At 40.5% G+C, this 12,890-nt stretch overlaps 1 protein-coding gene across 1 annotated transcript in view; it reads right to left on the bottom strand.

Annotated features, from left to right (window-relative positions):
* Positions 1 to 12,890, bottom strand: part of BTBD9 (BTB domain containing 9) — a 412,761-nt gene that overhangs the window by 399,636 nt on the left and 235 nt on the right. The window lies entirely within an intron of this gene.

Genomic DNA, 12,890 nt, shown 5'->3' with positions numbered 1-12,890 from the left:
TGGTAACTATTTACAGATTCCTAGAACCCTAGAGCCGGGAAGGACTTAAGGATAATAACCACGCTTTTTTACAAATGAGGAAACTGAGAAACTTGTCCAAGCTTACAGACATCGGTGGCAGAACCTAGGATAAGGGGAGATAAGGCTACGGGTTCTCAATCTCCTCATTCAGAAAATGGGGATAGCCACACCCCTGGTAGGGTGGTTATGAAAATGCAATGAAATAACAGGACATAGTACATGCTTGACACTTAACAGCTACTCCATAACTATCATTTTCCTCCCCAGGGTTTCCTCCACCAACTTCTCCCATCACTTCTTTTTTTAACCAAAATATCGTTCAGGATGATGTGCACTGGTGATGATTTCCTGAGGTATACTGCATTGACATACAAATTAGAGCAAACTGAAGGACTCACTGGGAGGCTACAGAGGAAGCAGCTGACTCCGACTCTCAGGAGTTAAGTCTACACTCCCCCAAAGGGTTCAAAGACTTTCAATTTGTTGGACTGAGCCCACATCAGCTTTGCCAAGGTTGACAGTATGCAGAGTTTAGGGCCAGTTTTTCAACGCTGTGCTTCACACATACTTTCTAATACCTCTCTAGTATTTACTCAAATCTTTCATAAGATTATCTATACCCCTGTCCTCCTCTTTCTAACCTCCAATTCACTCCTGAACCCACTGAAGTCTCACTATCAGCCCACCACTCCACTGAAACCACTCTTACCAAGGTCATCAATAACCTCTTGATTGGAATATCCAAGATTCGCTTTTCCATCCTTACCTTCCTGGATCTCTCTGAAATATGGACACACCCTTCTTGAAACTCTACTCCCTTAGTCTCTGCGACAGTGTACTCTCCTGGTTCTCCTTTTACCACCATGTGTCTATTCTTTCACTAATGTCTCTTTAAGAGTTGTGTTTCCCAGGGCTGTGACTTCCTGGTGAGTTTATTTATCTATCCTCCCAGTTTCAGCTACCTCCTACTAACTTCCAAATCTCTATCTCTAGCCCAGGCCACTCCTGTGAATCTCAGATTCATTTGAAGAGATTCATATGCCTGCAATATGATTCTACTGCATGTCCCTACTGGCAACTCAAATCAACATACTCAACACCGAACTAATCTCTTAATGCATCTCCTCCTCCACTGTCCTTTATCTTAATATGTGGTATCATCACACAGCAATCCATGCTAAAAACCTGTAAGACTTCCTTGACTCCTTCCTCTCCCTGATCCCACCATATCTAATCAATTGGTTAGATCTCCTAATTTTACCTCCTAAATATTCCTCTAATTCATCCCTCCTATGCCTATCTAGTAACTCCTATTCTTGTTCAGGTTTCAATCATCTCTCACCTGAAATACTTCAACAGCTTCTGTCCCCCTCAATTCCATCTCCACTCAGCTTACAGAATAATCAATCTAATAAATATATAATCACACTACTCCCCTGCTTAACACTTTTAAAATAATACTCCCAATTAAAAGGCTCTGGAGTCAGATCTCTGCAATTTGGAATCCACTCTCTGCACTCATAGACATGGCCTTGAACAAGTTACTTAACTTCTCTGCACCTCCATATTTTTACTTGTGAATATCCCAGAGGATTAAATGAGATAATAACTATAAAGCACTTAATACAGTTCCTGGCATATAGTAAGTGCTCAACAAATGGTAGTTATTAGTGATCACATTATTAATAAAATCACACTGATTGTATTATGGTCATTGGGCTGGTATACAAGTCCGTGGAGCACACACAGCCCTTCTTGAATTGACCCGTGCTTACACTCTAGCCTCCTCCCTAAGGACGCCCTGCCTCTCACTTTGTGCTTCAGCAACATCAAACTTCGTAACCACCTACTGTGACACACTTAGCCATCTCTCTGCCCAAAATACATTTTCCTTGCATAAGTAAGGTCTCTTTCTTTAGGCCTAATGAGGTGTCACCCTCACCAGGAAGCCTTCTTTGAACATCAGTGCTTATTAAGGTGTCTCCTCAGAAGTATTAGATAGATAGATAGATGAAAGGAAGCTCCCTGGGAATCTCCTCCCCAACTTCACCTGAATTAGGTCAATTCTTACCACAAAGGAGTCACAACATATTCAAATTTAACTTATGAATTCAACTATGTATATACAAGGAGTTAGAAATAGTGAGAGCTCGCCGTCACTCCACTCATATGACTATATGCTCCTTGCTATAATCAAGCCTGAAACAGAAGGTACGAGTGATTTCATACACTGCTCAACCACTGACAGATAAATGGAGGCAGCAAAGAATTAATTGAAGGCTCTAGAGAAGCACTGATAACAGAGAGGTAGAGAGGTGGTAGAATAGTTATCCTGCCTTAGGAGAATTAACCATTAACCCTTCCTTTAAAAACTCTCAACAGGTGATTTCCACATGTCATTAGCCTTAGAAGGCTAATAACCTTATTATTAGCCTTAGAAGGCTAATAACCACTGAAATAAATAGTACATACTTACTTCAGTAGTTAACAAAGTGTAAATTTGTTAAGGTTTAGATGATTAAACCTTTAATGGAGGTATGACAGAACAGAGAGAGAGCAAAGAAATCAATGAAAACAATGCAAATGCACACAAGATTATTACTACTACACAAAAGCAAAAAAAGTATCTGAAAGAACTTTACCAAACCACCGATTACATAACTGCAGACATAGCTTCATAGTAGAGGTTACTGAGGCAGGTCAGGAAATGCTTAGTAATGGTGGCACTCATGAAGTGAGGTGTTAAGCCAAATTAGGGGTGTCAAATAAAACTTCTAGTAAAATTAAATTCTCCTAATTCAAATTAGCTTATGTTGGGGTGTGCATGTATTAAGAAAACCATGACATGGCACTTTGTAGGCAGTAAAGGATCTCCTAAAGAATATTTTGACATTACTTGATTTTTTTTTTTTTTTTTTGCAGTATGCGGGCCTCTCACTGTTGTGGCCTCTCCCGTTGCGGAGCACAGGCTCCGGACGCGCAGGCTCAGCGGCCATGGCTCACAGGCCCAGCCGCTCCGCAGCATGTGGGATCTTCCCAGACCGGGGCATGAACCCGTGCCTCCTGCATCGGCAGGCGGACTCTCAACCACTGCACTACCAGGGAAGCCCATGACATTACTTGATTTTTGCATTGTTTTGACTTTAGAATATAACCACTAACCCCACTCTGACCCCCAACTATATGACTCCACTATAGTCTCTTGCTAATGCCACTGTCTGTAAGAACAAATAACCCATTCTGCTGGTAACTGGAGCCATGGGTTTCCATTTGACTCCCCAACTTAACTAGTTCCACAGCCAGCATTAAAAACAGGAACACCGGCACCCAGCTTTCCAAGGAGAGGGCTGTCTAGTTCTGCTCCAGCTAGCACAGATGAGGGCCCTATAAGAAAATCACATGCGGTGAGGAAAGCAAGCCAATGCAAGTTCCCTTAGGGGAACTTAAACTTAGCTCTCCTTTAGGAAATTACCCAATACCCTGCTACTCTTCATCTGATATCATTTCTACTCCTTCTCCACTAGGCCATAAACTCCTTGAGGACAAGGACCAGGTCATAATGTTTGATGGAAAAATTATCAAAACTGTCTCATCCACTAATCTCATTGGCAAGTAATCACAAAGTACTGCTTCAGGCTAGCACAAACTTTTCTAGAGATTAAAACTATTGAAAACAAGCATGAGCAAATAAAATGTCCATCAAAAAAGGACTTGTTATAGTACATCTGTTAAAAGGACATTTTTTTAAAAAAGTAAAATCATGCAAATATAAAACATGTCAAAGATTTTATTTAACTCATTAATTAATGAAGAAGCCAGGAAGAAAATAAAATCAGTCCCAAGGAGAAGTCAAAGAACACACATACATATATATAGGCTGTCTGGAATGCTGAAATTGCTTTACAAATAAATGCTGCAAAACTGCTCGATATCCCCAGGACAACGTTCAGTTGCATTCCACTCAACAAAATCCACTTGCATTTCTATGGACAAGAATCATCTGCATTACTCTCAGTTTCCTACAATTTACAGAGTTCTGAAATAGCTCAAAGACAATGACAGGTTCAGATAACCCGGAAGAGTGCACTAGATAGGACAGTCGGTAATCTTTTATGTCCATTTCATAGTCTCTCACAATTTTTCCTGACAACATCCATACAATGGAATATTATGCAGCTGGCTATAGAGAATGAGGCAGCCTTTTCATGTACTGACATGGAATAGCCTCCAGGATATAATGAAAAATAAGCAAGATGCAGTACAGTAATATGGTAGGTGACATTTATGTTTAAGAATAAATATAAAAATATGCCACATACATCAAATATTTCTGAAAAGATATACAGGAATGTTAACATTTGGGGGAAGGTGGTGAAGGTTATATGAGAATCATTTTCTGTCTATCTAAAATTAGGTTAAAATTAGAAGAAAAAGCAAGCAGGTAATTGATACTTGTAGAGGGCAGGGGTGATGAAGTCAAGATTTGGTTACCATCTAAAGAAATAAAGTCCCTTTTAATCTTAAAAACAGTCACTTTTTATGTTTCTTCCGTCTTCAATGATGAGAGCAATATTAAGAAGACATTGCTATCTAATTTTTAGTCTTTTTAGATAAAAAATTCCTATGTTCAGTAGCATGGTTGATGCTATTGTTTAGCCTTCCCCTCCAAACTGTATACATTGGCTTGGAATGTTCACAACTTGCGTGTGTGGCAGCGGAAGATAATTCCCATATTCTACATTGCTACTGTTTTGTATAAGTAAAGATTGACACTTAAAAAAAAAAAAGAAAGAAAGAAAGAAATAGTCCCAAAATATAAACCAAACTGTGGCACGTTTTGAAAAGGTTTCCTGACTAAATCCATTATATTCTATATACATACACCTTCTAAAGAATGAGATTTGGAATTTAATGGACCTACTTTAGGACCTATTCACGAAGTTTCTAAAGTACCCAAAGGACTTTAATATAAGTTAATAGACTCATTTATTGCTCATCATGTAACCCAAAGTCTGTGTTCTATGGAAACTACAATGTGTGCCTTCAGACACTGGTTAGGGAAGTACTCTTCTGAAAGTTTGGAAGGTAAATTAATTTATCTAGAAATGTTTGGTTCTATTTAAGATTAATTATGAAAACTACTAAATAAGTATAAATGAAATTATATAAAAATAAATGCATAAAATAGGATAAAAATGAAAAGATTCCAGATGTATTGAAAATAAAGCTAATGAGACAGATGCAAAACTTTAAAAAAGTCACCAACAAACCTTTTTTTTAATATTTATTTAATTAATTTATTTTCTTTATTTTTTTGGCTACATCGGGTCTTAGTTGGGGCACGCAAGATCTTCACTGAGGCATGCAGGATCTTTTTTCTGTTGTGGCCTCTCCCGTTGTGGAGCACAGGCTCCAGACGCGCAGGCTCAGCCACTCCGCAGCATGTGGGATCTTCCCGGACTGGGGCACGAACCCGTGTCCCCTGCATCAGCAGGCGGACTCTCAAGCACTGTGCCACCAGGGAAGCCCCCATGCAGGATCTTTCATTGCAGTATGTGAGCTTCTCTCCAGTTGTGGCGTGCAGGTTCTGTAGTTTTGCGGCACGTGGGATCTCTCGTTGAGGCACGCAGGCTCAGTAGTTGTGGCGCACGGGCTTAGTTGCCCCTCGGCATATGGAATCTTAGTTCCCCGACCAGGGATGGAACACATGTCCCCCACATTGGAAGGCGAATTCTTTACCATTGGACCACCAGGGAAGTCCCCAAGAAATCTTAATTTATAAAAACTTGCGGAAATTCCCTGGCGGTCCAGTGGTTAGGACTCTGTGCTTTCACTGCCAATGGCCTGGGTTCAATCCCTGGTTGGGGAACTAAGATCCCGCAAGCCGCATGCCATGGCCAGAAAAAAAATTAAAAAGTAAAAACTTGCTTTAGATTTTTAAAAAAACCACTACCTTTTCTCCAAAGCATTCCAGAAAATACTGTGAATACACAAGTCAGAAAGGTTACAGCATGTGCTACAACAGAGACAATCAATTTCAGCTGAGGAAATGGCTTCATATGACGAAGTACTTATGGGTGTTTTAAAATATGTCTACAAATCCTTTGACATCCCTCCCCAAAAGGTGGAGCCTAACTGGCTTCCCTTGAGTGTGGGCTGGACTTAGTGACTCATTTTTAACAAACAGAATATAACAGAAGTGGCAGGGTGTGTCATCAAGATAGGATATACAAGGCCTGTGGTTCCCTCCTTGCTCTTCTCTTTTATCACTTGCTCTGGGTAAAGCCAGCTGACATGTTGTGAGGATACTCAAGCAGCCCTAGAAAGACCTAAGGCTGCAGCCATCTTGGAGACAGATCCTCCAGCCCCAGTCAAGCCTTCAGATGACTGCTGCAAGGCTGGTCACAGCTCGACTGCAACCGAGTCAGAATCCACCCAGCTAAGCTTCAGCTGAATTTCTGACCCAAAGATACTGTTGGATAAGAACTGTCTGTTGTTTTAAGCAGCAAAATTTAGAGGTAATTTGTTAAACAGCAATAGATAACAAATACAGGGTTTAATATTTATCCATTTGTATCACTATAATTTTATTTAAAAATTTATTATGAAATTAGTGGAAATCACCTATGCTTTACAAAGATAATTATAATCGATATTTCCAGGAATGTACAAAATAGGACCCAAAAGGGATAAATCTAATCAGAATAAGAACATTAAACCAGAAGTAGGATATATAGACAAGTATTTAGCTTGTAAATAGATTTAAAAATAAACACTTGGGTGGGTGAAAGGAATAAGTGGTGCGGAGAGAAAGAAGATTAGCTGAGAAATCTCAAGTATACATTGTTTGAGGTGAGCAGCAAGATATTTTTCCCTAAGTGTCAAAAAAGTAGTTGTGAATTTACTTTAAATGTCATTAGCATGGAAAAGTACAATTCTTCCTCCAGAAGACTGCACCTATACGTAGAGAACAGAAAATCTGAATGTTTATGTAGAATAACCGGTCAGTTGACTAAAAAGTTTTGGGTCAAATATAGCATGTCTTCACTGGAAAATCAGCTTCAGGACCTTTAATTGTCTACCTCCTTTCCCCCTCCATTCCTAACAATATTATCAAACTGTTTCCAATCATTCAGGCAGTTATTAAAATTCTAACTTCTCAAACAACTTTGCCCGAATCAGCAGAAACAAGATTGGATTTCTTCACCTGGAGGTTTGCATGCTAGGGCCCCATGCTGACATGCGTGAAGAGCACTGGCTCTGGAGACCAAGCGTGGGGCTGAAGCCCTGTCCCACCTCGCTGGCCACGAACACAGGCAAACTGTTCTCCCCATTCTGAAACTTGGTTGCCTTATTAGTAAAATGAGGATAATATCCAGCTTACAAGGTTGTTATTATAAGAATTAAATGACTTAGCGAAAAGGCCTAGCATACTACAGCCACTTGATAAACAGTAGCTAGTAGTTAATGATCTTGTTACTTATATACTATATTTCCCAAACCAAGAAAACAAGGACACAAAATGCCAGAATATTTTTTGCATCATATAAAGATCCAAAAGGCAGCCCAGGAGATTAATGGGGATTTATGACATGTTATAATTTCTGGAACATTATAATAGCTTATGAGTTGAAATCAAAACTGAACACTCAGGTGCTCAACAAGTACTGGAGAACCTAGTCTGTGATCAATACTTATATAGCACTTACCATATTCTATGTAGTATTGTAAATATGTTTTTCTTCTCTACCAAATTATATATCCTTTGATTGCTTTAAAAAATTTCCATATATCTCTATATTTTCTCATGGCCCCTTGCATACATACATACGGCTGAATGAATTTAACTTCAAGTCCTTGATGTCTACTCATATCAATATATTCTCAAGATTATAAAATTTAGGCATCAGATCGTCCCCTGACAAAGTGTGTGCACACTCATTCACACAGTATCATACCCCCTAACTAAAGCCAGTGTTGGATACCCAGAGCAATGAGCATCCCTCTATGTGCAGCACTCTGCACAGTTTCTGGCACACAGTAAATACTTAATGAATGTTAGCAGAAAGAATAAATGAAAGAGAACAAGAACCCAGGAAGCGTGGTGAGTAGCTAACTGATCTAGCTACAAGTTAACTCCTGAAATCTCTTTTCAATGTGTTTATATCTTTGCACAACTGTTTGATTTCCTTATACAGCAGAACTCTCTTATAACTTCCAATCATAGATTAGGCCTAACTTTTGTGCTATATGAGTATATGAGACATGTAAGATCCAAAGTATATCGGCGTACAAGAAATAAGTCCTTATATTCTGGTTCCTCTCCTTCCACATTTCTGTGATTATATCTCACCCTGTTTCTTTCCTTTAAGTTTTGCCCATCCTATTGTAAACATCCCAGGTACAGTGAGTATATTATTTGCTTACCCTATAAACCTGCAAAGTGCCTAATACAAGATACAGACTGTAATCTTGACACTTGTTACTGACAATTATTTTGCAAATTGGACTTTCTGACATTTAAAAAAAGTGGGCGGGGAGGGGGCGAATCTAATACAAAGTCAAAAGCATCTAGCTATGCATCAGGTATTTGAAAGAAATTTTCTGTAGTTATTGTGTTTGTGTGTGTGTGTGTGTGTCTGTAAAATTAGAAAAAGTACCTTGTCTGAGACCCAACAGAGATATAAGAGGATGAATGAAATCTGTGTTTGAGTATGTGCAATCATGCACAAGAACAGTATTAAACAGCTTCAAAGGCTCATTCAAACAATGCTATGTGCCAAGCATTACACCAAATTCTGGAGAAAACAGAAATAAGAAGGAGATGAGGTTCATCGAACTGGAAAGCAGACTGGTGGATCTAGAGAGTCTGCAGGCTGTCATTTCCTTATCCTTCTCTGAAGTCTCTCTGGGTTCTCCAACAAACTCAATCTCGTTGTTAGCCTCTATGCTGGTTCCTCTTTCACTAACCCTGTAAATCAGTGGTTCTCAAAGCGTGGTCCTGGGAATAACAACATCAGCATCACCTGAGAACTTGTTCAAAATGCAAATTCAGGAGCCACACCCAGACCTACGGAATCAGAAACTTCGGGGGTGGGACTCAGAAATCTGTGCTTTACCAAAGCCTCCGGGTATTTCTGATGCATGCTCAAGCTTGAGAAACCATCTAAGTTTGATTTAAGTGTTGATTTCCAAAAATTCCACTCCTTGCCCTTTCCAGTTCTCACTCTCAACTTTTCTGCATAGGAATATCTTTTCTTCTACTACCTCTGCGACTGTAACTACTAATAGCAACAGTTGTTATTTATTAAGCATATATCAGCTAGGCATTGTGCTAACTGCTGTGCACATACCATCTTAATCTCCACAACAATTCTTTAAAATATTATTAACCCCACTTTTCAGAAGAAACTTAGGTTCAGAGATGCTAAATTACTTGCCCGAGGTTACCCATCCCAATCAATAGTGGCATAACAGAGATTTGACTTCAGGTTTTCCTGACTCCAAAGTCCACAGCATTAATTACTATACTAAGTCCTAGAATGGTACTACTTCCATAGCCTTGGAGGCTGTCAGTTATATTACAATTATTCCTAAACTGTCTCATAAACTCTGGAGTAGAATTTCTAGTTACCTAATGGGCCTCTCTAAACTCCACACATGGGCCTTAAAATTAACATGCCATCATTTCTTCCCTCCACTGTAAATCTATTCCTCCTCCTGTGTTTTCTAATTTAATGTCCTCATAATCCCCAGTTACTCGAGCTGGACATGTCACCTTTGACTTCTCACTCTCTCTCACCTCTAGCTGTTCATAACATTTAGAGACTTTTAACATCTAAAATATCTTTACAAGCCATCCATTCCCACTGTCCCTCTTCAGGGTCCCAGCATCTCTCACCTACATCCTAACTGGTCTCCCGCCCTCTCGGCTCTAATGCAGTTCTGCATATGAACTGCCTGTTAACTTTCTGATCTGATTATTCTACCTTTCAAGGTTCTCTATCACCAACACGGGGGTAGTGTTGGAAGGAGGGAGACTAGGTTTTTTAGAATGGAAGACCTCCTTGTAATTTGGCTCCAACCATACCTTTCCTGTCTCATCACTTCTGCCATACAAGAAGCCTACAAAAAACTCAACGTTTTCCCATTCAATTTTAATCTTCAGCAATTTTGCTTATACTCTCCCCTCTGGCGGGAATGATTGTTTTCCTTTTTCCATGTAGCAAAATGCTACTTAACCTTCAGGGCTAAGTTCCACGTCTTCTCTTTAAAGTTTTCCCTGACTCTATCAATTTATTTCCCCAGCCAAAGTGATCTATTCCTTCAGCATTTTATTCATTCCAAAAGTGGTGAACTCTTATCACTGCACATCACGGTTAGTGTTTGTCCCCCCTGATGAACACCTGGTATCTCAGCTACACTGTGTTTTATTCTTTGTCTTGCTGGCACCCAACACAGTGCCTAGCCATAGCCAGAACCCAATAAATATTTGCTGAGTTGTTAACTAACATTTGCTGTTGCAACATTACACAGGTTAGCAATTCAAGTTCAGGTTTATGCAACACTCAAAAGAAAGCTCACATAACAACAAAAGATAAAGACTAACGGTTCAATATTTAAGAGCAGCATCTTTAATTTTCTCAAATCTTTTTGTCAACATTTTTGAGTATCCTTTTTCAAATAGACTCCTTTCCCAGCTAACATTATTTTTATTTTTTACAGGATCAGCAGTAATTACAAACCTCAGACCACTATAAGAGATAATCCCAAGCAAAACTGTGTCACTGAGAGTAGCTCGATAATTGCTTTGGGTACATCATTTCAGTAAATTTCCAATGGAACGGCCCAAGCACATAGGTAGATTTTAGAAATGAGGACATGCGCTGCTGACTAAATACATAAGATACATGCACATTAGTGAGGCATTAATTCAAATTAGTACTGAAATCAGAGGTATACAACAACCTGATTTTGGTTCAACGATAATATCCTTTCATTTTAAGTAAGGATAACACTTATGATTGTTTAAGACTCTACTCTGAGTAACACAACTCCCATCCCTCCAGGAAAGTAGGCTCCATCTTGCTATCAGTGGGATGCTGATGAGCCTGCCTTAGTCTTAACACTTTCCCTCCCCAACCTACTAAACCTTATCTCTCCAATTTTCCCCTCTCATGGTACATGTAAGTTGCCGCAATATATCCCCCAATGACCAAATTCACACTATTTTCTCAACATATGACTTATCTCTTCTCTAACAGAAATTTTACACTTCTTTCAAAGATGAGACGAAATCTTACCTCTTCTGAAGAGTTCACTAATTCAGCCCACAAGTCTTATCTTTTCTAAATTTCTACTGCACTTAAAGTATAGGACTTCACATAGCACCTGTTTACATACTATTTGGTTTCATAATTATTTTATATAATATGCTTTATCTTCCTAGCTAGACTGTTTGCCCTTAAAAGGGCAGGTCTTTTATGTCATTTGTAATCCCACAGTCCTCCTCTCATATGCAGCATAATACTAGGAAGAGGGGGCACATGTATTAACTACTTGAAGGACTGAGCTAACTGCGTGTTATGACTTATCCACGGTGTCACATATAATAAATATCTATTCCGTGCCTACTCTGTGGCAGGTACTTTTGTAGGTACTGGAGATATGGCCCTGAAGAAAACAAACGTGATTCCTGTCCTAAAAGCTATTATAGTCCAGAACGCAAAAGATACTGAATTCCGAGTACCCTAAGTGCTACAGAGCAAGGTTATCACTGGTTCCAAGACGTAAGAACCTCAAACAACATACTTTACAGATCCTCAGTTATGAAACTGAATCACAGAATTTTAGATCCGAATGAGAAGTTACAAGTTATTTTCTTCAATTTTCTTGCACAAATCATGATTAAATTTCGGTATAGCCTGTCTTTCTACCGCACTGCCTTCATCAACGGTCAGAAAAGACTGACTTCCTTCCTACCTCTAATACTCCTTTCTCCCGAGCACGGTCACTACTGCAGCCACACATCTACCCACTAGAGAGCCCAGCGCACTGAGAAGAAAGCACTGGGCTGATGATCAGCTGCACCCAATCAGGCTTGTCTGACCATCGACATTTTTCCAGCTCACACGCTGAACAAAATCTGTATTTTCTGCTTAGTAAATAACAAGCCCGCGCTACTTTTAAGAAAAAGAAAAACCGGTGCCTCCACACTTCCTCGGCCCTAATAACGACAGAAGCACAACATGGCTTAGGGAAACAAAACAGCTGATGTGAGTCTATGAGGAAGAACTGAGGATGGCTAGCCGCCCCTTGGCCGCAAAACCTGTAGCAACAATGTGATAAAATGCTTAGGGCCGACAAAGTTTGGGGCGTGCATTAAGCACGTGCGCACACACACGAAGTTGGAAACACTAGGCAACAGGTGGGCCGCCCCCTCTGTACACTGACAGATCGCCTTCTCCAGGTCGTGGGTGTGTCTGACGCCGCACGCAGGCACTGATTCACAACTCCCTCCATAACAACCAGCCCCGCCTCAGAGCCCAGCCAAGGCAGGGGAGTTGAGGGCCCCAGCAGTGCCAAACTTTCCGGACCCCAACCTCGGCGTCCCTGGTTCCGCCTCGTCTCGGTCTCGCGCCAGCTCGTGTCAGGCAGGATGCGAGGCTGCTCTAGGAACCGGGCTTCTCGGGATTCCGACTCCTCGGCGCGGGAGCCTGGCAGAGCCACCCCGAGGTCCCCAAACACCTCCTGCCTACAACACATTCCAGGACTAGAGTCTTCGCCGGCCAGCTGCTGCCGCTTCCCACAGCGACCTAGCCCAGGAACTGACCCTCGTCAGCCCCCGTCCCCGCTCCTTCCCCGCCCCG

Source organism: Delphinus delphis, chromosome 10 (genome assembly GCF_949987515.2).
Source record: "Delphinus delphis chromosome 10, mDelDel1.2, whole genome shotgun sequence".
NCBI classification, from domain to species: domain Eukaryota; kingdom Metazoa; phylum Chordata; class Mammalia; order Artiodactyla; family Delphinidae; genus Delphinus; species Delphinus delphis.
This window is presented reverse-complemented; position numbering and strand designations above follow the sequence as displayed.